This window comes from Callithrix jacchus, chromosome 12 (assembly GCF_049354715.1).
Source record: "Callithrix jacchus isolate 240 chromosome 12, calJac240_pri, whole genome shotgun sequence".
Taxonomy (NCBI): Eukaryota; Metazoa; Chordata; class Mammalia; order Primates; family Cebidae; genus Callithrix; species Callithrix jacchus.
Window position 1 is genome coordinate 85,906,086 of NC_133513.1, and position 23,101 is coordinate 85,929,186.

At 42.5% G+C, this 23,101-nt stretch overlaps 1 long non-coding RNA gene across 1 annotated transcript in view; it reads left to right on the top strand.

The window, feature by feature from the left end:
- The window catches only part of LOC144578710 (uncharacterized), a 249,932-nt gene that overhangs the window by 72,384 nt on the left and 154,447 nt on the right, over nucleotides 1-23,101 (top strand). The gene's annotated exons all lie outside the window — the stretch shown is intronic.

The window sequence follows — 23,101 nt, forward strand, 5'->3', positions numbered from 1 at the left end:
AAAATAATCCACACGGAAGTTCAGAGATTCAAGTAGTTAGAAAAAAGGCGAATATGTGGTAAATCTAAATGTGCATTACTCATATAAAAAAACTGTAATATCTAGGGAGGCTCAAAATGTAGAGTTAAAATACAAAATTATGGTATAACATTATGGAGGAGAGATTAATAGGAAATGGGTGAAAATATAAATAACACCAGAACCTGACAAATCAAGGATGAGTGTTATGATCTCTAGGTGATATGGTCTGAATGTCTGTGTTCCCCTAATTCATGTTGACACCTAATCACCTCCAAAGGTGAGGCATTTGGAAGGTGATCAGATCATGAAGATGAGCCATCATGAAGGGGAGTAGGGCCTTATGAAGGTGACCTGAGAGTGACCCCTTACCCCTCCACCACATGAAGACATGTGAGGAGATACCATCCATGAGCCAAAAGGCAGGCCCTCACCAGTCATCAAATCCACTAGCACTTGGTCTAGCCTCCAGAACTGTAAGAAGTAGGTTTGCATATAAGCTACCCATTTATGATATTTTGTTATAATAGCCTGAACAGACTAATGCACTAGGAGGGCCCCTAAAAATTAATATAGTGTACATATCTCCAAACTAATGATGGCATGGGTGGAATAACAAAATAATATTTTATTAATCTGAAAGAAGACAGAAGGAATGTAAATCAGGTAGAACAATTCAGAATGCAAAAATACAAGATGGCAGCTTTAAACCCACATAAACTAGTAATTAAGCTAAATGTAAACAGAGAAAGTGTCCAATTAAAAGAAAATCATCAAATTAAAAAAATCCTGGCCAGGTGCAGTGGCTCATGCCTGTAATCTCAGTACTTTGGGAGGCGGAGGTGGGCGGATCACAAGGTCAAGAGATCAAGACCATCCTGGCCAACATGGTGAAACCCCATCTCTACTAAAAATACAAAAATAGCTGGGCATGGTGGTGCATGCCTGTAATCCCAGCTACTCAGGAGGCTGAGGCAGGCGGAGGTTGCAGTGAGCTGAGATCATGCCACTGCACTCCAGCCTAGCAACAGAGCAAGACTCTGTCTCAAAACAAACAAACAAACAAAAAAACCAAACCAATATCTACATATTGCTATATATTAGGCATATGTAAAATATAAGGGAGAAGTCCTGTTGGACATTGGTAATGGCCAGAGTATAGAGTGGGAGGACCTTGTGTTCTTATTTTCTAAGTAGGAATAACCAGAATGTAGTACTAGGTAACTTTGTTAAAGGTTTACTAAATAACTAGGCTAAGCATTTTATGTGTTTTTTCTCAATTATTAATGTCTAGCAGGTTTTCTTCTTTGGCTTTCTCAAGAGCAGTCACACCAAAGGCAGTGTGACCAGGGATAGCAGGGATTAGCACCATACTCTAGGAGAGCTTTCAGGCACAGTTGCTCCCAAATCCAAGAGGTACGAAGTTTTTGTTTTTTAAAGTAAAAACTTTGAAGCAATAACTCTGATATTTAGTCCAGACAAACCCTCCTCTCCACCCTTAGCCTGCCAACCTTCACTCTCAAACTCAATCAAAATTTTTAATGTGGAGGTCGAGACCCAAAGGACATCACATTGACTTTATAGTCAAGAGATGGAAACAGGATAAGCTTTAGAGTCTGGGATTTTATCCGAAGTTTGCTCCTGCCAGCTGTGTAACCTTGGGCAAGTCAACCAACCCACCTAAACTCAATTTCTTTCATAAAGTTGAGGTTACCCTACCTCAGCTTACTTAATAGGTGGTATTGGGATTACTGTGAATGAAAGCTCTTCTAGGCCAGGAAAAGTGGCTTACACTTGTAATCCCAGCACTTTGGGAGGCCAAGGCAGGTGGATCACCTGAGGTCAGGAGTTCAAGAACAGCCTGGCCAACATAAAGAAACCCCATCTCTATTAAAAATACAAAAATTAGCAGGGCATGGTGGCACATGTCTGTAATTCCAGCTACTCCAGAGGCTGAGGCAGGAGAATCGCTTGAACCTGGGAGATGGAGGTTGTGATGAGCCTAGATCGCATCATTGCACTCCAGCGTGGGCAACAAGAGCAAAACTCCATCTCAAAAAAGACAATTATTCTATCTTCCACATGGAACGTTCCCTCTCTGACTGCCGCATTCATGTAGGCCAGCACTTAAGACCTCAACTCTGAGATCACTTAGTCCAACATCTGTTTTGCAGATGAGGAAATGGAGACACAGATATCAGCTGTGTGATCTTGGACAAATTGCTTAATGTCTCTGGTCTCAGTTTTTTCATCTATAAAATGGAGCTGCTAATCCTAGCCTGGCATTGTTTTTGTGAAGATTGAATGAAGAGGCATGTATCTGGTACTGGTACTTGGTATCAATGCATTGTGGTAGCTACTTACTTTTTCAGTGAATATTCTTATTTTGTGTGGCATTTGAGAGGTCATTCTGTGCCAAGGTATTGAGAGCTGACAGGCTGCAGCCATTTGGTTGCAAACCTTAGGGTTGGTGGGTTGTCCTGGGGAGACCTTCCTCACGGGGTCAGGGAGAGTTCAGCGAACTCGAAAAGAAGCGTGATTTTAGACGCTCCAAGGTACATCCACTCATCTCCTCTCCACTCCCTCTGCCTGTTATTAAACTGGTAGTTTTTACAACATCAATAAAGAACTTTCCTACCCAATTACCCCAGACAATAGGCTGAAAAGCAGTTTCGACTATGAAAACTTCGAGTTGGGTTCATTTAGATTGTTTTGCTGTGTCAAATCCTCACTTGAGTTCAAAAGTTCAGCTGAACCATGAACTTTGTAATTTCACAGCAGGCTGTTCTACAAATATAGGGGAAAGTGAATAAACATACAATATTTAAGGTGGGCTTGTCACGTTGTATATAATGTAGTTAGGAACGGTTGTAGGTAAAACAGCACTTAATTTCCAGAGCACAGTGATGTATCAAAAAGAAAGAGGGAAACAAAATTAAACCAAACTGTTCCTTGAGTTACCTGACCTCTGAGGCTTCCAAGGGAATGCACATTCAGTGACTAATCATTAGTGGACAAACTAAAGCTAACTAATCTTCTTAATAAATTGTGAAGTCTTGTATACCTCTTGGTTTAGTGGTGGCTTTTCTGCCTGTCTGGACCAGGCAGCATATCAAAACAAAAGGGTCATGACTTTATGTATTTGTTAAAGTTAGAATCCACGTTCTCATATAACTCAGGCTTGATTTGACCTGGTTACACAAGTGTAGGTGGAGTGAAAGTTTCACAGGAATGAGAATAATGCTGCTTTTTCACTTGTCTGTTAATAAATACATATACACTCCAATTCAGTTCAAGAGCCCCTCATGTTGTCAGCCTCGTGTTTGCAGCTTTAGGTTTGGGGCTAAAGCAAACAAGGGAACAAGCCTCCTTGGGTTAGGGTGCCTTTCAGCTTGAACCCAGTGAAATCCTCAGTACCGTGGGATGACATTTCACATTGCATCAACTTATTATTCTTTGATTCTTACAAACAACTGTGTTTCTCATTGGATTTTAGGTTGCAGTGTGTAAAAGCAAAGGGACAACTTTGAGGCAGACAATCTGGGACAAGTGGAGTCAGTGCAAGCAAGGTGTTTTTATATGGCAGCTGTTTATCCCCCTTTGTTTACCAAGGGGTTGGTCTGCAGGGTCATGAGAAGAAAGCTATGCTTGGTCATTTGTGGAAGCAGAGAGGAAGGGACGGGGTGAGAAGGTCAAGTCCTGTGACAGATGGTTCTTCATGAGTTAAATGAGACTGGCTTTTCGAAAGCAGTTTCATCCTGCCCTGACTTTTATTTCAAAGTTGCCCAAATTTTAGCTCTAGCCAGCTTAGGACACTTTTTAGCAAAATTGCCCAGCAGAGATGGTCCAAGGCTATCCCATTGTCCTGAATGGTGTGTTTTTCCATACAGGAAGGTCTTCTTCAGTTCAGTCAAGAGTTGATGAGATTTTTCCTTTTTTTCCAGACGTAAATCATCCCAATAAATTTGATGCCTCCAACCAAGAACCGAGAACCATGACGATAAAGGGGAAAAGTGTGGGGTGAAGACTGTGAAATTTGGTTGACCTAGTTAAAGGTGGTCTGTCTTCCCGGTGGGGTTGTGAGGCTGGAAGGAAAAACAAGGTTCACTGCTTTTGTGGCTGGCTGAACTGGGCTGCCCGGATTTTACGGCTCTGTTTCTGGTTGACCTGCCCTGTATAGTGGCGCTGCGTGTCTCTTGATGAGGCCAGGACAGGAGGGGAGTTGGTGGCATTCTTTTAAAGAGCTTGTAAGATAGTGAATAATGACAGGAGTTTTTGTTCACTCATAAAGCATTTATGGAGAACCCACTTCAGGGAAATGATGGCTGGGTATCTGTCAGGAGGGGGTCAGGCGGGAATTGAGAGAGACTTCTGTGGGGACACATCAAGAGAGGAAAGCTGGGAATGGAAATGGAAGCTGTGGTCTGCTCTCCACCCTTTGGTCATAGCTGTAGGACAGTGAGACGGGGACATGGATTTTCAAGGGACAAAAGTGCACATGGCAGTGACTCTAGAATAATGGGCAGATGTATGGGAAAATGACAGAAACAAGACTTCTGAGGGGGTCGGGCTAAGAAGGTCCCATTCAGCTTAAGCAGGGCTGACTGTAGAGTCGTGTGTGTGTGTGTGTGTGTTGATGATAGTGGAGACTGGCAGAAAAGACAGCATTTCAATGCGAAAATGTCCAACATCCCACTCACCATGGATTTGTGCTGTGTCCCAGTGACTTCCTGTCTCCCAGGACAGCCTGGGGCTTCTCAAATCCATCCCAGAGGATGGAAGCACAGACTCAAGCAGTCTTCCTGGTGGCCTGAGGCTACCCACAAAGATAGTCTGTGGGATTTCACTCTGCATTAGTTTTTAGGACTCCCAGCAGCTGTCTAGAGGGAATCCTAACTAGCAGTTACTTATCAATTTCTTTGTATCAATATTCTTATGTATATAAGTATTAGCTCTAAACCTTAAACAGTCTTTGGAGGTATGGGCTAGAGCTATAGTTTATGACTGAGGAAACTGAGGCCCAGAGGTTAAATGACTTAACTGGGTACACCTGTCTAGAAGGTAGCAGGGATTGTCTGGGAGCCAATTCCTCTGATGTTAGGCCTTCCTTTACCTTAAGGGGAGAAGATTCACCTGTGTCTTTGGATGGTGGGGACAGGAATGGCTACCTTGATGGGTACCCTCAGGCCACCAGGAAGACTGCTTGGGTCTGTACTTCTGTGCTCCAGGATGGACTTGAGAAGCCCCAGGTGTCCCGGGTGACATCCTAGGCCAGGTGCTCTCAGTATCCCTCCTACAGTCACCACAGGACAAGGTTTTTTGCCTGGGTTCCTGTCCAACAGGGCTTTGTAAAAAGGAATAAAGCTTTACTTTTTTATTTTATTTTATTTTTGAGACAAAGTTTTGCTCTTGTTGCACAGGCTAGAGTGCACGATCTCAGCTCACTACAACCTCCACCTCCTAGGTTCAAGCGATTCTCCTGCCTCAGCCTCTCAAATTTTAAAAAATACAAAAATTTTATATTTTCAGTAGAGGCAGAGTTTCTCCATGTTGGTCAGGCTATTCTCAAACTCCCGATCTCAGGTTATCCACCCACCTTGGGCTCCCAAACTGTTGGGATTACAGGCATGAGCCACCACACCCAGCCAAAGCTCTTTTTAAATTGACTAAGTCCAGGATAGTTTGAGACCTGTCAGTGATAAGAAAAGCAAGAGGAAAAATCAGGCTCAATTTGCTATGTGCTTTTCAACTTCTGTTTCATTCTCAGAGGCATTAGCCTGCCCATGGTGATGCTGAGGGCAGTGGTTCCAGATAACTGTGTTTGGATCGTGGTGTCTGTCCTCCAAATTAGAACTGATTGGATACAAGAGTTGCCAATTTATAGCTTTGAAACTGGCTGAAAAAATAAATGGCACCATTTGGGAGGCTTTGGCTTTGGGAAATTGAGCAAGTGAGTGTACTGGGGAAATTGAAGCTTGAAAAGGTGGGATTTGGAGGAGTTGAGGGAAAGAAGACATTTTAGGTAATAGAAACAGCATGACCATTTACAAAGGTGACAGGGCCTCTCTTCATGTTTGGGGGACAGTTGACCACTTTGCCTGAAGCAGAAGATTGGTGCAGGGGTGTGGCAGAAGCCAGGGAGGAGGACTCAGTTCACAGTGAGGGACTCGGGGAGACCTTCAGATGCCAGGCTAAAGAGTTTGGGTAAGAGATTACAGGGGATTATTGAAAGTTAAGTGTTGGGGAGAAGGCAGGAAATATATTTTGAGACTATTAACCTCATAGCATTGTGCAGAACGAATGGAAGGACATGAATCTAGTAAGGAATTAATGTCAGACAGTAATCAAATGTCATAATCACAGTTTGGGCCAGCTTCTAAGCTAACACAAAGATGATCATTATTTGAGTGACTTGTGTCTCTGCTGCCTCCTCTATTCTCAAACTGATTGCTGGTTTCTATTCACTCACCACATGTTATTTAGCACTTCTCTTCTGGCACCAAGCTTCTCCCTGTTTAGCACTAACAACCTTCTGCTTCATATATAGCTATTTATATGTCTGTCTCCACCACGATAGCACCTCCCCAAGGAATCCAAATGTTCAACTTGAGTCTGTTTCTTAGAGTGTGCCTGCACTAAGATCACTGGAGCCAAGGAGATCTCTATCAAAGAAATAGCAACCCTGCCTCCTAGTTCCTGAACTTGGCTTCCAGGGTAGAATCTATTATTAAATAAATAAGGTATTAACCAAATTAAACAATATTTAATGACCCAGAAAAAATAATTCACGGAAAAAAAGCAAAGAGAAGAGCAGATGTCTTAGCAACCCTGCTCTCAATGAAGAAGTATGAGCATGCTGGTAGCAATGTGATTTCAGTTCATCTTGCAAGACTCCTGTGCTGTTTCCTGGAGAAGACAGGCTCCTGCCCTGCAAATTGCGTTGACATGTGCTGGTGGAGAAGAAGAACAGCTGGAGGCTATCATTCCTTCCTCCTTTCAGTAGGTATTGAGCACTGTGCTAGGCTCTGAGGGTGCAAAGACAAGGAGGACCACTTTCAGCCCTTGGGAAGGGGGAGGCAGATGTGTCAATGAATCCAGTGTGAGTGGGGGCCCCACAGTGGCTGGTTCAGAGAAGTATTTAGGAAAGAACCATTAGCTCTGCTGCTGGGGGCATAGATGGATTGATTTTCCCTCAGAAGACTTCCTAGGGGAGATCAGTTTGGAACTAGGCCTTTGAGCAAGACAAGTTCAGTGGAGTGGAATGAAGGCAAGAACACTAGGCAGGAGACACCGCAGGAAGAAAGACCAGAGGCATGAACTCTATTTCACAGGGGCTCAGGGTTCTTCAGCAGGGCGGCTATTGGCATTTGGTCCAGGACAGTGATAGACTGCCCACACCCCAATCACACTGCATACAGTTTACATCCCTTCCCCATCAAGCACTCCTGCAGTGACAAACATAAGCTTCCAATCATTTCCAAAAGCCTGTGGGTGTGGACACAGTGGAGGGAGAGGGCCAGCTCCTCCCTGCATGAAAACCTGGGAGGTGGGACTTGAATGGGATGCTAGCCAGAGCTGTAGCCTATAAGACATTTTCATTAGAGTGTGAAGAACCAGGGCAAATTCTGGACAAAGGAAAGACCTGGTCAGAGAGATCTGGGTTTATAACGGTCACTCTGGCACCAGGGTGAGTTAAATTAGAAGAGGCAGAGGCTGAGAAGTACGAAGTGGATTCTCTCTCTTTTTAATGTGGATCAATTTTTTACCAACACACAATTAGCTAATCATTCGCTGCTTTCTCCTTGGCCATTCACAAAGAAATCTGGAAGAATGGGGCCTCTTTCCCATGATTTCTGGAATCACTTGCTTCCGAAATAGTTGCAAATGATCTCAGCTGTCACACCAGGGCCCTGTGCTTTGGGTGATCCTTGCATTATGAAGCAGGAATTATTGCACCTGTTATATGGATGAAGAAATTGAGGCTCAGAGGTCTGAATCTAAATCCTGGGCTTTTGGGCCAGGCATAGTGGCTCACGCCTGTAATCCCAGCACTTTGGGAGGCCAAGTCAGGCAGATCACTTGAGGTCAGGAGTTTGAGACCAGCCAGGCCAACATGGTAAAACCCTGTCTCTACTAAAAATATAAAAATTAGCTGGGTGTGGTGCTGGGTGCCAGTAGCCCAGCTACTAAGGAGGCTGAGGCAGGAGAATTGCTTGAAGTTGGGGAGTTGGAGGTTGCAGTGAGCTGAGATTGAGCCACTGCACTCCAGCCTGGGTGACAGAGCAAGACTGTCTCAAAAAAATCGATTAATCAATCCTGGGCTTTTAACCACCTTATAATAGCTACTGAGGAGTTTTTGTTGGCATTTTACTATTAATTTTCTAAAAATCATCAGTATGGTACCCAAGGAAACATCCCTGAAAGATGGAGGGATGTTTCTCTTTTCCACCAGCTTTTCTTCTCCTGTGAGCCTCAGTTCCCCGCCACCATCCTGTAGTTAGCACCTTTGTCTAATGTGAGAGGCCCCAGGACTTTGGTTTCCTTTCAAGTAGATTTTTTTATTTTTATTTTTTTTTTACTGAAAATCACTCACTGCTCCCAACATCTTTAGCCAAGATGTTCTCATTTTCTTGGAGCCAGAATAAGCTGGCAGGGTGCTAGAGTCAACGCCGGCGGCGACCCACGTGTGCTTCGGCTGGCCAGGGAATGATAGGCCAGGCAGCAGCTTCCTTCAACTCAGACTTCTCCCGGCCTGATTTATTGCTCTGGTCTCCTGCTCTGGCTTTTCGCTAGCATTTCCTCCCAAAATCTTTGCTGCTGATCCAGGATTGTCCATGTGCGTTTTCGCTTTGCCGCAGTTGACGGAGAGCTTTGGGTAAAAGCCCTGATACCACCCACTCCTGCTCTGTCTGCCGGAGTCATCTTTAATCTGTCAAAACCCAGGCCTGTTCACATGCTGCGAGGGTGGCGCGGATCCAAAGCCACTTCCGCTCCTTCCCTTGCTCTGGCCACATGGTGGCTGAGCAACTGGCTTCAGAGGCTTCCAGGCTGGGCCCAGCCTCTTTGAATCCCGAACCAGGCCTCCTAGTACTCTCCCTGGTCAACTGCATCAGGGATCTCTTTTGTGAAAAAATAAAAATAAAAATCATAATAATGTTTTCTCAAGAGAACAGGAGTAGCCATTTATTTTGGCTCCGCCATATCAATTCAAGGAAATCTCTTCCCTTGCCTTTAAATTGTCCCTGGAGTCAGCGGGGTGTTTGTGCTCAACCGTTTGCTCAGGGCAAAACCCCTTAGAGCAAACCCCTCCAGATCACGTTTGCCAAAGTGGGATAGCACTCAAGCAAAATACTTTCCCCAGAATTAGTGAAAGACTCCTTTTTAGGCTAGTTAATAAAAATCAGGCATTTCTTTTGGTGTAGTTTTTCATTCCAGGAGCCAAAGTATAGACTGGCTTTCAAGCTATGCAAACGGCCCCAGGCCTTCCCTAGGTGGATGAAGGCGCCTGGTGGGTTCTAGATGCCTGGGGCTTTGGAGTTCCCCGAATTGAGAAGAGCCTGCCTGCGAGCTTGTGGAACTGCCCTCCCTCTCATAGTTCACATTTCCCATCATTGCAGTGTCATTCCAGTGGCATTGTGTAAAATGAGTACTTTTATTTTTGATCTTTGAATTTTTTTTCTCCTAGCGCCTAGAGATAGATAATAAAGCTGGGCTATGAGTCTTCATAGGAAAAGAAAAATTCCCTTGTTTCCCCAAATTGCAGGGTATCTAAGTCTGGTCTTAGGATTTTCTTGTATCAGCAGTTGCCACTCAGTCCCTTCTCTTTGCGGAGGAGGGGAGGACAGGTATGTGTGGTTTGAATTCTCAAGATGATTCTGATAAACATCATCTGCACCCATTGAAATTCCAGGGTCTAAACAGAGACACAACTATTTGGTCTCTTTAAGTCACAGGATTCTGGGTCAAGATTTCTAGTCTGAAACCTCAACCAAACCATTTAATAGTTCTGATTTGGTCAAAATGCTTAAATTGATTATGTCTGGATGTCTAAATATAGGCACATTTCAAGTTCTTTAGTTTTTCTGAGAAGCCTCTTAAGCTTTTGCACAATTCCTTTTGCGCAGTTTCTGCTCCATTGGGCTTAAATTTGTTGTGAAAACTTTGGCAAATCGTTAACCATCTGTAATGTCAGATTCTTTATCTGAAAAGTGGGAAGGATATGTACCTTGCAGTGTTACAAGAATTAGAAATGGGGTATATATGTTGCCAGGTGCAGTGCAGTAGGGCACTCGATAAATAACTGCCACAATCAAGATAATGATGGTGATATTTACAACTGTAAGTAAAATGGCTTGATTTTCTTCTCCCCAACACATCCTAATATCCATGAGCAAGGTAAACTGAGATGCCCAAAATGGAAAATAAGTATGACAATCCACTATATATTGTATTGAGCTTCTACTGTATACATGAAGTACGGTTAGGTGCCTTTGTGTGCTCTTTCATAGTTTTCCTCTCAGTACTCAGAGGTAGCACCATTAATCCCATTTTATAGATGACCACACTAAGTCTGAAGAGGCCATTAATATATCAGTCAGAGCTCTTGGTTGCAAGCAACAGATTGATTTAAGAAGGAAATAAGTTTATCAAAAGGATATCTGGGAGTTCACAGAATCACTGGGAAGGTTAGGGGACAAGCTTGGAAAACAGGACAGGAACAGCCTTAGAATAAATGCTCTGAGGACTGTAGCCAAATCCACATGGCAGAACTGTTCACCAGTACCACTAGCCCTCTACCCTGGGGGCTGCTGCTGCCATGCCACTTCAGCCATTTGGAAACTCGATGTTGCTATTACTGCTGTGGTTGCAGAAAGAATTCCCTTTATCTTGTTTCATGAGTTGTCAGCTCCCAATTCTACGTCTGAGGTGAGCACTCTGCTTTTGCCAGTTTGAATCCCATGCTGCCCGAGTGCAAAGGATGCAAGGAAATTCAATATTTGGCTTTTGGGAGAAGGGAAAACACTGTTCCAAGGTTCACAGAGTGGGAAATTCCCCAAATGTCAAAAGGGAAATCAGACACTACAGCATCCTAAAAGCTACCAAATGTTTACCTTATTAAGAAATTTGGATTTGTTGCCCAACCTGGACACACCCAAAACTCCTTTACTGTGACTTTTCATGAGACATGTGAAGTCCCATCTGCCTACTCCAAGCTGGGTGTTTTATTGTTGCCAGACTAAACACCAAATCTTTTTCCTCAGTGAATATTTATTTGGTTCAGTTTAAATATTGGAGCTTATAACAAATAAAATACATGTTAATAGTGTCCCCCCCCCAAAAAAAAACCCTCCTTGGATACCTAAATGAATGTGAGGGCTGGAGATTGAGTATTCCTGAGAGCAGTCTTTGATTCATGGACAGAGTCATAGGTTTTTGAACGGAAAGTGCGCCTGAGATGGTCTAACCTACCTCTTCACCTGCCCCTGTAAGTGCACAGAGGACTCCATCGCCTGTTACAGACAGGTTGCCCTAGAATTTACCCTAGAATTTCAACTCATAAAACACTTTGAGGGAAGAAGACAAACTTCCTTCAAAAATAAAGTTGGAGGCCAAGTGGGAGGATCACTTGAGGCCAGGAGTTCAAGACCAGACTGGCCAACATGGCGAAACCATATCTCTACTAAAAATACAAAAATTAGCCAGGCATGGTGCTGCACAACTGCAATTCCAGCTACTTGGGAGGCTGAGGCACAAGAATCGCTTGAACCTGGGAGGTGGAGGTTGCAGTGAACAGAGATCGTGTCACTACATTCCAGCCTGGGTGACTGAGTAAGACTGTCTCAAAAAAAAAAAAAAGGCTGGGAGCAGTGGCTCACACCCATAATCCCAGCACTTTGGTAGACCAATTGGGTGGATCACCTGAGGTCAGGAGTTCAAGACCAGCCTAGCTAACATGGTGAAACCTTATCTCTACTAAAAATACAAAAAATTAGCTTGGCGTGGTGGGTGGGTGCCTGTAATCCCAGCTACTTGGGAGGCTGAGGCAGGAGAATTGCTTAAACCTGGGAGGCAGAAGTTACAGTGAGCAAAGATCATGCCATTACACTCCAGCCTGGGTGACAGAATGAAACTCTGTCTCAAAAAAAAAGAAAAATTAAAAAAAAAAAAAAAAACAGCAGATAAAGCAAAAATTGGTACAATCTTCTGGAGAACAATTTGACAATATGTATCAAGAACTTCAAAAATGTCAATTCATTTATTCCCCTTTTAGAAATAAAACATAGGCAAATACAGACAGAGATGTAGAGAAAGTTTGCTCTAGGATGTTCACTTATAACAGGGTAATTTATGCTGGAAAAATTTTGGTCCTGATTTTTTTTTTTTTTTTTGGAGGGGGGAGGAAGGCAGGAAGGGAGGGAAGAAGGACGGTAGGGAGGAAGGAAGGGATGAAGGAAGGAAGGAAGGAAGGGAGGAAGCGGGGAGGGAGGGAAGGGAAGGAAGGAAATCAAGCAATGAGAGAGACATTGCCGACCTGGATCTAGAGGTTTACAAGTTGATTTCTTTTTTTTTGAGAGAAGGAAAGAAAAAAAAAAATAAGTAAAGGAGAGGAAGAAAGAGGAAGAGAAAGAGGGAGAGTACATGGAAATATTGCTTTATTTTGAAAAAAATTGAGTATTAATAATGGCCAATCAATGTTTCATTTAAACTTATGGGTAGGTGTGATGTGGTATTGACAAGAATGTATATTTTGTGTCTTTGAAGTGGAGAGCTCTATGAATATTTATTAAGTTTACTTGTTCCGGATCTGAGTTCGAGTCCTTGATATCCTTATTAACTTTCTGTCTCATTGAATCTAAGTCTCGTATCTGGGTGTTAGGATCGTTAGCTCTTGTTGTTGCATTGATCCTTTTACCACTATATCTTTGTTGCTTTAAAATCTATTTTCTCCGATACGAGAATTGCAACTCCTGCTTTTTATTTATTTATTATTTATTTTTGCTCTCCATTTAGTTGGTAAATCTTTCTCCATCCCTTTGTTTTGAGTCTTTGTGTATCCTTGCATGTGAAACAGGTCTGGATGTAACATGCCATTGGGTTTTGGCTGTGTCTTTTGATTGGGGGATTTAGTCAATTTAAATTTAGGGTTACTGCCATTTGATGTGGACTGGCTGTTTTATCCATTCGTTGGTGTAAATTCTTCTTTATGTTGGTGCTCTTTACTTTTTGGTGTATTCTTAGAAAGGCTAATACTGGTTGTTTCTTTCTGTGTGTAATGCTTCTTTCAGAAGCTCTTGTAAAGCAGACCTGGTGGTAATAAAATCTCTGAGTTCTTGCTTGTTCATAAAAGATTTTATTTTTCCTTTAGTTGTGAAGCTTAGTTTGGCTGGATATGAAATTCTGGGCTGAAGGTTCTGTTCTTTGAGGATGTTGAATATTGGCCCCCACTCTCTTCTGTCTTGTAGAGTTTCTGCTGAGAGATCTGCTGTAAGTCTGATAAGCTTGCCTTTGTGGGTAACATGACCTTTCTCTCTGGCTGCCCTTAGTATTTTCTCCTTCGTTTCAACCCTGGTGAATCTAACGATTATGTGCCTTGGGGTTGCTCTTCTTGAGGAATATCTTTGTGGTGTTCTCTGTATTACCTGGGGTTGAATGTTGACCTGCATTGCTAGTTTAGGAAAATTTTCCTGAATAATATCCTGAAGGGTATTTTCCAGCTTGGATTCATTCTCTCCTTCGCATTCAGGTACACCTATCAAACGTAAATTTGGTCTTTTCACATAGTCCCACATTTCTTGGAGACTTTGCTCATTCCTTTTTATCCTTTTATCTCTAATCTTTTCTTACGTTTTATTTCATTAAGTTGGACTTTGACCTCTGATATCCCTTCTTCTGCTTGAACAATTCGAGTGTTTAAACCTGTGCATACTTCTCGGAGTTCCTGTATTGTATTCTTTAGTTCCATTAATTCACTCATACTCCTCTCTAAGTTGTCTATTCTCAATAGGATTTCATCAAACCTTTTTTCAAAGTTCCTAGTTTCTTTACTTTGGGCTACAACATGGTCTTTTAACTCACCGAAGTTTCTTATTATCCATTCCTTGAAGAGTGATTCTGTTATTGGGATGCACTCCTTCTCCATCAAGCCTTGTTCCATTGTTGATGTGGAACTGTGATCATCTTTAGAGGCAGAGGCATTCTGAGTATTCTCAGCTTTTTTACGCTGGTTTCTTCCCGTCATTGTAAATTTATCCTCCTGTCGTCTTTGAAATTACCAACTTTCAGATTAGGTCTCTTGAGTGGGCATCCCAGTTGTTAGTTCCCAAGGCCAGAGCAGCGGCATTAAAACTGATGGTGCTTTTCTGCCCAGGATTCTCCTGTCTGGCTTCCTTCTTGTGTCTGTAGTAGGCGACTCTGCCTTCCCGGGGCTCCAAACCTCAGTCAGAAGAGAAACCGGTCCTGTTTACTCTGTGCCGAGCGCTCTCGCGCTGAGATGCCGTCACAGCCGCTGCCCGGCTCTGGTGTCCTGCTGGGGACCCGTGCAGGTCCTCCGAACCTGTTTACTTTGCTCCGAGAGCTGCTGCGCTGAGGTGCCGGCGGAACCGCTGCACCAGCCACGAGGGTCGCGCTGGCCACCCGTGTGTTTCCTCCACTGGGGGATCTCCTGCTCTGTGAGCGACCAGAATTTGTCTGAAAGTGTGGCGTCCTCTACTTCTCCGCGCCTTCCCTGAGAGCTGCAATCTCGGGATGTTAGCGATCGGCCATCTTGGATCTCCTCCGGTCCTGATTTTTATTCAAAGTTTTATTTTAGGTTTAGGGGTATACATGCAGGTTTGTTACATAAGTAAACTATGTCATGGGGGCTTATTGTAAAGATTATTTCATCACCTGTGTATTAAGTCTAGTATCCACTAGTTACTTTTTTCTTCTCCTCCTCCTCCTCCCACCCCCAACCCTCTGAGAGGCCCCAGTGTGTGCTGTTCCCCTCTGTGTGTCCATGTGTTCTCCTTCCCATCTATAAGTGAGAACATGTGGTATTTGGTTTTCTGCTCCTGCCTTGGTTTGCTAAGGATAATGGCCTCCAATTCCATCCACGTCCCTCCAAAGGACATTATTACATTCTTTTTTATAGCTGCATAGTATTCCATGGTGTATATGTACCACATTTTCTTTATCCAGCCTATCACTGATGGGCATTTAGATTGATTCTGTGTCTTTGCTGTTGTGAATAGAGATGGAATAAACATATGCATGCATGTGTCCTCTTGGTAGAACAATTTATATTCCTTTGAGTATGTACCCAGTAATGTGATTGCTGGGTCAAATGGTATTTCTGTCTTTAGGTCTTTAAGGAATTGCCACACTGTCTTCCACAATGGTAGAACTAATTTATACTCCCACCAATGTTGTATAAGCATTCATTTTTCTCCACAACTTCACTAGCATCTGTTATTTTTTGACTGTTTAATAGTAGCCGTTCTGACTGGTATGAGATGGTATCTCCTTATGGTTTTGATTTGCATTTCTCTAATGATCAGTGATGTTGAGCTTTTTTATATGCTTTTTGGCCACAAGTATTTCTTATTTTGAAAAGTGTCTGTGTCATCTGCCTGCTTTTTAATGTTTTCTTTTTCTTGTAAATTTAAGTTCCTTATAGATGCTGGATATTAGACCTTTGTCAGATACAGTTTACAAAACTTTTCTCTCATTCTATAGGTTGTCTGTTCACTCTGTTGATAGTTTCTTTTGCTGTGCAGAAGCTCTTTAATTAGATATTCTTTGTCAATTTTTGCTTTTGTTGCAATTGTTTTTGATCTTTCTCATAAAATATTTACTCGTTCCTATGTCCAGAATGGTATTACTTAGGTTGTCTTTTAGGATTTTTATAGTTTTGGGTTTTACATTTAAGTCTTTAATCCATCTTGAGTTAATCTTTGTATATGGTGTAAGGAAGGGGTCTAGTTTTAATCTTCTGCCTATGGCCAGTCAGTTATCTCAGCATCATTTAGTGAATAGGGAGTCCTTTGCTTATCTTTGTCAGGTTTGTCAAAGAACAGAGAGTTGTAGGTTTGTGGCCTTACTTCTAGGTTTTCTATTCTGTTTCATTGGTCTATGTGTCTGTTTTTGTACTAGTACCATACTGTTTTAGTTACTGTAGCCCTGTAGTATAGTTTGAAGTTAGGTAGCATGATGCTTCTAGCTTTATTCTTTTTGCTTGAGATTGTCTTGGCTATTCAGGCTGTTTTTGGTTCCACATAAATTTTAGAGTAGTTTTTTCTAATTCTGTGAAGAATGTCACTGGTAACTTAATAGGAATAGCATTCAATCTATACATTTCTTTGAGCAGTATGGCCATTTTAACAATACTGATGCTTCCTATCCATGGGCATGGAATGTTTTTTCATTTCTTTGTGTCATCTCTAATAATTTACTTGAGCAGTGTTTTGTATTTCTCCTTGTAGTGCTCTTTTGCCTCCCTGATTAGCTGTATTCCTAGGTATTTTATTCTTTTTTTTTTTTTTGAGAAAGAGTCTCCCTCTGTTGCCCAGGCTGGAGTGCAGTGGCACCATCTCATTTCACTGCACCTCCGCCTCCTGGGTTCAAGCAATTCTCCTGCCTCAACCTCCTGAGTAGCTGGGATTAAAGGTGCGTGCCACCATGCCCAGCTAATTTTTTTGTAGACATGGGGTTTCACCATGTTGACCAGGCTGGTCTTCAACTTCTGACCTCGTGATCAGTGTGCCTTGGCCTCCCAAAGTGCTGGGATTACAGGCGTGAGCCACCTTGCCTGGCCAATATTTTATTATTTTTGTGGCAATTATGAATGGGATTGTGTTCTTGATTTGGCTCTTGGCTTAACTATTGTTGGTGAATAGGAATGCTAGTGAGTTTTGCACATCGATTTTGTATCCTGAGACTTTGCTGAAGTTGTTTATCAGCTAAGGAGCTTTTGGGCTGAGACTATGGGGTTTTCTATAACAGGGTAATGTATGCTAGAAAATTTTAGGTAATTTCTTATATTTTAGGTAATTTTCCCTGTATTTTACCTAATATTTTAGGTAATTTCATAAATTTTAGGTAATTTCTTATAACAGGGTAATTTTTGCTAGAGAAATGTTGGTCCTAATTTTTAAAATACACATCCACACCCAGGTATATTCATATAAAAATAGGAAGTATACCAAAATATCAACTGTCAAATTATCTCTGATGGAAAGATAGGAGTTGATTTTTAAATTGTTATTTTAAATATTAGGATTTCCAGAACTTTCTACAATAAATATGTTACCTCTTTTACAATTAGAAAAATAATATGTATTTTTGAAATAAATTCCATCATATAATACCATCTTCAAAGTAACCAAAGTGAAAAAGAGTTAAACCAGTTTTTAGGGGGAAGGGCTATTTCCACCTTCCCGAGGGGCCATGTGGGTAGAAGGCAAATTAAAACCTGAAAGTTTAAAGTCAATCAGTTTGTCTCAATGGGCCCTAGATGGGGAAAACTTCAGTCATTTCCCTTGCCTGGCACTCTTGTGGTCAGGGGATGAAATCCAATCATAGGGTCAGTTGGGTTTGTACATTCCATGGCAAACCAATTTGGCCATTTCTCTGCATTTCCCAAAAGTTCTCTGACTTCCTAGACAGGAATTGTGAGCACAGGGAAACCTTTATGCTGGTTGCTGCAGCACATCTGGTTTACAGCCTGTGCCAGATGGGCTCCCTTTCATCTGGGAAGAGGGGCAGGAGGGGACACCCGAGCCTCTGTAGGTCCAAGGAACTTCCTCAGAGGAGGCTCTAATTTTTGGCGAAGTGTTTCAAGTTAAGATGTAACTATATCATGTTGGAGTCACAATGTCCCTTAAATTTAGGGAAATATGCTTTTCATTAGAGTCTGCCCACCTCACCTTTAGGTTCATTGCTCAGGCCAAAGATGTTTTGAATAAGCTATCAGTTGGTTTCTCAAACCATCCTGCACTATGTAAATATTTATTGAGCATCTATTATGTGCCCTGCACTGGAGAACGACAATGAACAAGATAGATGTGGTCCCTACACTCAGGGAGCTCTTGCATTTGGGGACAGACTTCTGACTTTCTGCCTTCACTAACCCCGGGTTATTTTTGGTTTATACCAGGCCTCTGATTGTACCAACCACTCCATCACCTTAGACATGCTGGGTTAGAAACAAAATACTGGAAAATATTCAAATCTACAAGTCTAATAAAAGGAGGCTGGGCACAGTGGCTGAACCATAATCCCAGCACTTTGGGAAGTTAAGGTAGGAGGATGCCCTGAGCCCAGGAGTTCAAGACCAGCCTGGGCAACACCGGGAGACCCCATCTCTACCAAAATTTTTTAAAAATTAGCCAGGTATGATGATGTGCATCTGTAGTCCCAGCTGCTGGAGAGGCTGAGGAGGGAGGATTTCTTGAACCTAGGAGTTTATAGTTGCAGTGAGCTCTGATCATGCCACTATCCTCTAGCCTGAGTAACAGAGTGTGATCCTGTCTTTAAAAAAAGAATAAGGAAAAGTATTGCTAGAAGAGGGAGACTGGGTTCATTGGGTGGCTGGGATAGATGGTACTGATGCCAGTATCACCAAGGGAAAGGGAACAAAAGAAGAGAGAGGGACTGAGAGGCAAGCATCACTGCAGCTATGAGAGGCTCTGGCGAATCCTCTGCGTAGACCATGTTCAGCCTCTTTCCAGGAACTTCTTCCAGCCATGCATTTGCCCATGCACTCTTCTTGAAGATTGTTCTTTTATTTTCCCTTTCTTGCTGAAACTCTGGGGGAAAGGAAGCCAGATTCATTTTCCCCTTCCCTAGTTACCACCAAATTTCTCCCTTTAAGAAATTCTCTCACCCCAAAGGCCTATGTAATCCCACTCCTGCACTTTCCTAGACAACCAGCCCAACGGGCCTAACTAACTCTCACGTCACATCACAAGATATTTCTCTTCACCCTGAAACCAAACAATGAGAAGCCCAGCCACTGAAACACTCGCTCTTCTCTTCCAAACACTATTTATAGCTCCAACACTTCTCAAGACCTTAAAATGCCTTTTAATTTATTATAGATAGAAGAAATCGTGTTTTGAAACATTCTTGGCTTATGAGTTTGATGCCATTCTTCAATTTTAAAAAATATTCATTCAGGCTGGGCGTGGTGGCTCACTCCTGTAATCTCAGCACTTTGGGAGGCCAAGCTGGGCCAATCACCTGAGATTGGGACGTTGAGACCAGCCTGGCCAACACAGAGAATCCCGTCTCTACTAAAAATACAAAATCAGCTGGGTGTGGTGGTGCATGCCTGTAATCCCAGCTACTTGAGAGACTGAGGCAAGAGAATCACTTGAACCTGGGAGGTGGAGGTTGAGGTGAGCCAAGATCATGCCATTGCACTCCAGCCTGGGCAGTAAGAGGGAAACTCCATCTCAAAAAAAAAGAAATGTTAATTCATGTATGCTTTAAATATGGAACTTCTCAGGGTCCAACCAGGAAACAGAATAAACCTCAGGTGGTTCAAATCAGGAGACTTTTGTGAAATGACCAATTATAGAGAAGTAATCAGTGTAGAGGGAATTCCCAAGGGAAACTGAGGCATCTACAGACTAGCAGTAGTGGGGATCCGTGACCATACCTGGGCCTGAAGTGACAAGGAAAAGAAGCATTGTTCCTGGAGAGGGCTGGAGAGCCATGGAGGAAGGAGTGGTGGCGTCCACTGTCTCAGATGGATGCAGCCTCTATGAGAACCGGGTGCTGAAGTGGAATAGGAGCAGAGAAGAATTTTGACCTCCTTCTCCTCCAGCCTGCTATTCTCCACTGACCAAACCCAACTGGAAGCCAGAGGTCAAGGTCAGCCAATCAGGATACAGAACAGGGCAGAAAAAAGTAGAGAGTGCACTGGGTGGGGCAGGGGTGGGTGGAATTCAGAGAATAATCCACATCAGGTACTAACTCTCTCTCTCATACCCAGAATGTGTATTCACTCAGAGCATTGTTTTTCATTACTCTTGCTAAATGCCATTTTTATTGGTCAAACGTCTCAAGAATTGTGGGTTGGGACACCCTCAGCCCCACCCCAGTGCTTTCTGAAAGTCTTGGCCGTTATCCCTATAAATGATCATTTTCATTTCAAAAATATTCATTGAGTACCTGTTATGTACCAGACACAATAAGAAGAAGGTCCCATTTACCCCCCACCCATCATTCTCATTCACAGGGATAATTTCCTCCCATTTTTCAATGAAATTCCAATTAATCCTTTCCATTTGGACCAGTATTTATATAACCACATCTGCTTTACTTTTTTGGTAAATCCCAATTTTGTTTGACTTGATAGTCTGTCTGGACAACCGAATACCAGAGCCTCTCAGAATCTAACAGAACGTTTATAGTTTTTTCTGGACAAGAACTCAAGTCTTGGTGCCCCTAATTTTTTTTTTTTAAAGCAGAGGCAGTACTTTTGATTCTGTGAAGAACTTAAAAATAAAACTTGTTCTTGCTGAATGTAGATAATATTTCAGCAAAACGGTCCTTTCTAAGAACTACAAGGAAAACAGTCTATATCAGTGGCTTTCAAAATTTTTCATCGCAGCACACAATAAAAATACATTTTTATATGTCAACCCAGTTTCATGAAACAAAACTTACCATTACTTTGTTTTGATGCATGCTGTTATTTTCCATTCTATTCCATTTCTTTAAAAAATGCTGGCTGGAACTGGTGGCTCACTCCTGTAATCCCAGCACTTTGAGAAGCTGCTGCAGGAGGATCAATTGAGGCTGGGAGTTCAATACTAGCCTGGGCAACATAGTGAGACCTTTTCTCTATAAAATTAATTATTTTTAAAAAATGCTGATAGCAACCTATTAAATTGATTTTCTAATATATTAATGGGTTGCTTTCTGCAGTTTGGAAAATATTGGCCTACACAGTATATTGAAACTATTTTTAAAATAGACCCAGCAATGGAATCTATATTTAAAGAGTGGTTAAGATGCTCTAAATGTTTATTTTCAGCCATCATCAAATGTGCCGATCTCACTATTTTTCTTTCATTTAAAGAAAGCCAAACTGGTTTGAGCAATGGCAGTCCCCTATTCTCCCCCAGCTCCCATTCTGGCCGAGGGTCCTGCATTTACTGCCAGTTTGGCTTGTGGCTGGACCCAGCTGGCAGCAGGGCTGGGCCGCTGTGGCTTACCAAACCCTATTGGTAAATAAAACCCGTGTTTTTTGTTTGTTTTAACCTGAAGAAATCTGCCTATGTTTGACTTGCAGTTATCGGGAGAAAGGTTTCACCGTGCAGGTGGGCCTGAGTAGGCACCTGACTCAAAGACGAGGCTATCTCTTCCCACCAACAACACATGGTCTCAGGATGAGGAGGGTGGAAATCGTAGCTGCTATCTCAGGCACTTACAGTGCATTAAAGATGTTCTATACGTGATCTCGTTTAATTCTAACAAGCCAGTGGGTGGGCATTATTATCTTTACGTTAGGGCAGAGAGAAGCATTATTGTTGCCATTTAGACAGGAAGAAACTGAAGTTCACAGAGATTTTATAACTTCCTGAAGCTCCCACCAGTATTGTGTAGGAGAGCTAGAAATCACGTTCATCTCTTATTCACAATACTCTAATGCTTCCTCATTTGGCTCTGAACTGGTATGGGGAAAGAAGGGTAGATAGAAACATTTCTTTTTGCTACTGAGGCATTAGATGCAGCACTTGAGGAAGGGAAGTTCTCTTCTAATTTCTGGGGTTTTTGCACTGGGAAAGATGTAATTCCTGTGTCTGGATTTCTCAGTTGGAATTTGGAATTCCAGGAGTAACTCAAGGAAATAATGGGAAACTAGAGGACAACTAATATTATCTCAGCTTGATAATAAAAACAAACATACTTCTGTGAGCCATGTAGACTGTATATATCATTCATAACACAGTCTCTGTGGTGGGGGGGGAGGAAAGCATGTTAAGTCCCAAAAACATACTTTTGAAATAGGTTTAATTTGTGTATTAGTGGATGCCTACATTTAATGTATATAAACCATATCTGGTTGCCTTTTTTCTGCCTAAATGATAATGCATTGTGTATTTACATATGTAGAGGAAGAGAATTGGAAAGTACAGAAGTAAAATGATGTTATAGGCATCTGCTACAAAGGATAAAGAAGATACCAAAAAAAAAAAGAGTAAGAGAAGGTTGGCCAGGTGCGGTGGCTCATGCCTGTAATCCCAGTGCTTTGGGAGGCTGAGGCGGGTGGATCATGAAGTCAGGAATGTGAGACAAGAATGCGGTGAAACCCTGTCTCTACTAAAAATCCAAAAGCAATAGCCGGGTGTGGTGGCACGTGCCTGGAGTCCCAGCTACTCAGGAGGCTGAGGCAGAAAAATTGCTTGAACCTGGGAGGCAGATATTGCAGTGAGACGAGATTGCACCACTGCACTCCAGCCTGGGTGATAGAGTGAGACTCCTTCTCAAAAAAAAAAGAAAAAAAAAGAGGGGGTTGCTTCTGGAACTCCAGGAAAAACTGATGCTGAAGCTTTTTCAGAAAAAGGAAAAACTTCCTTTTTCTGAAAAACTTGATGTCCTGAGACTTGTCTCTATAAAATTATTTTTAAAAATAATTAAGTTTTAAAATTAATTCTCAGGGCATCAAGTAGAGACTTGATGTATATAAATCCTGTCTGGCTGCCTTTGTTCTCCCTAAATGATAATGATATCACGTAGAGGCTTGATGCCCTGAGAACCTAGAAAGAATTAGCATGTATGTCAAAGAATTGTGATTTTTAGCCATCTAATAGGCAGCTCAATAGTGTTAACGTGCTTTTAAAGACCTTCTTTGCTGGGCGCGGTGGCTCAAGCCTGTAATCCCAGCACTTTGGGAGGCCGACGCGGGTGGATCATGAGGTCAAGAGATCGAGACCATCCTGGTCAACATGGTGAAACCCCGTCTCTACTAAAAATACAAAAATTAGCTGGGCGTGGTGGCGCATGCCTGTAGTCCCAGCTACTCAGGAGGCTGAGGCAGGAGAATTGCCTGAACCCAGGAGGTGGAGGTTGCGGTGAGCCGAGATCGCACCAT